We start from the raw sequence: 1289 nt of genomic DNA on the forward strand, positions 1-1289 counted from the left end.
AATAAGAGAGAGCCAGTAGAGATGGCCATCGGCCCTCAGCACGGGTCGGTAGAAAAAACAGAGGAGCAAAAAGATTTTAAAGTTGAATTTTCGCTGGAAACTGTAGCCAGAAACAAGCTTTTGCCTGCAGAGCCCTTACTTTCTAATGCAAATGGCTCCCAGAAGCACAGTCAGCCCTTAAAACGGGCTGTTAGAAAAAATCCTAAAAAACAAACTAAGATCTCGAAAGGTAAAAGAAAAACGCAGTTACATGAGAATTCAAAAGCATGTCTTTATCCTACTGCTATAGTACAGCTGAGCTCAGATTCTGATGATCAGGTCGGGGCAGCGCAAACACCGCGAAGCCTACGTCGTCTTCATGAGCCCTTTCCGTTTAAAACGCTCAAAGAATTAAAACAAGCCTGTGTTTCATCTGGTACAAACTTTCCTTACACCAAAGGCTTGCTTAAAGGATTGGCTCAAACAGAAAGACTAAATTCTTGGAATTGGGAATCTCTGGCACAAACAGTTTTATCTCTGTCAAAATTTTTACAGTTCACGACTTGGTGGAGGGATAAAACCCACCAACAGGCGTGGCTGAATCAATCCCGAGATCTGCCAATAAATATCTTGGCAGCAAAAATTAAGGGACAAGGAAACTGGTTTGATATAAATGTTCAATTGAAATATAATCAGACTATCATTCAAGTTCGACAGTGCTGTATTAGAGCATAGGAAAGGATAGTTTCTCCTGGGCAAACTATACTTTTCTGCATAAATGTTAAACAAAATGCCAAGAAACCTTATGTGGATTTTATTGCTAGATTACAAAATGTTGTGCAAAAAACGGTTAATCCTCCAGATTTAAGAAATATGATGTTATACACATTGGCTTTTGATAGTGCTAAGCGGCTTTTACATCTATTAAAATTAAACGGTGTGCCGCTGGAAAAATCTTTAAAAATTTGCCGAGAAGTCAGGTCAGATGCATGTAAAATGCAAATGTGGGCTGAAGCTATCCACAGGAAAAACAATCCCAGAGGACAAAGAACTTCCTCTAGGTGTTTTAATTGCTGCCTTAAGAATCATTTGAGAAAAAATTGTAGACAGCCCAAGCGAGCGTTTAACAATGGCTGGTCTGCTGCTCCTGCTCTGAGTGCAGGAGAGTTGATCCTAGGCTGGAGCTCTCTTACATTAAAAGGAATTTCAGTGCATTTGGGTGTAATTGATCCGGACTATTCAGGAGAAATTTCAGTTATGATGAGCTCCACTTCTGATTATTATATTCAGGCTGGAGATCGTATTGCACA

This window comes from Propithecus coquereli, unplaced genomic scaffold, assembly GCF_000956105.1.
Source record: "Propithecus coquereli isolate 6110/MARCELLA unplaced genomic scaffold, Pcoq_1.0 Scaffold197, whole genome shotgun sequence".
NCBI classification, from domain to species: domain Eukaryota; kingdom Metazoa; phylum Chordata; class Mammalia; order Primates; family Indriidae; genus Propithecus; species Propithecus coquereli.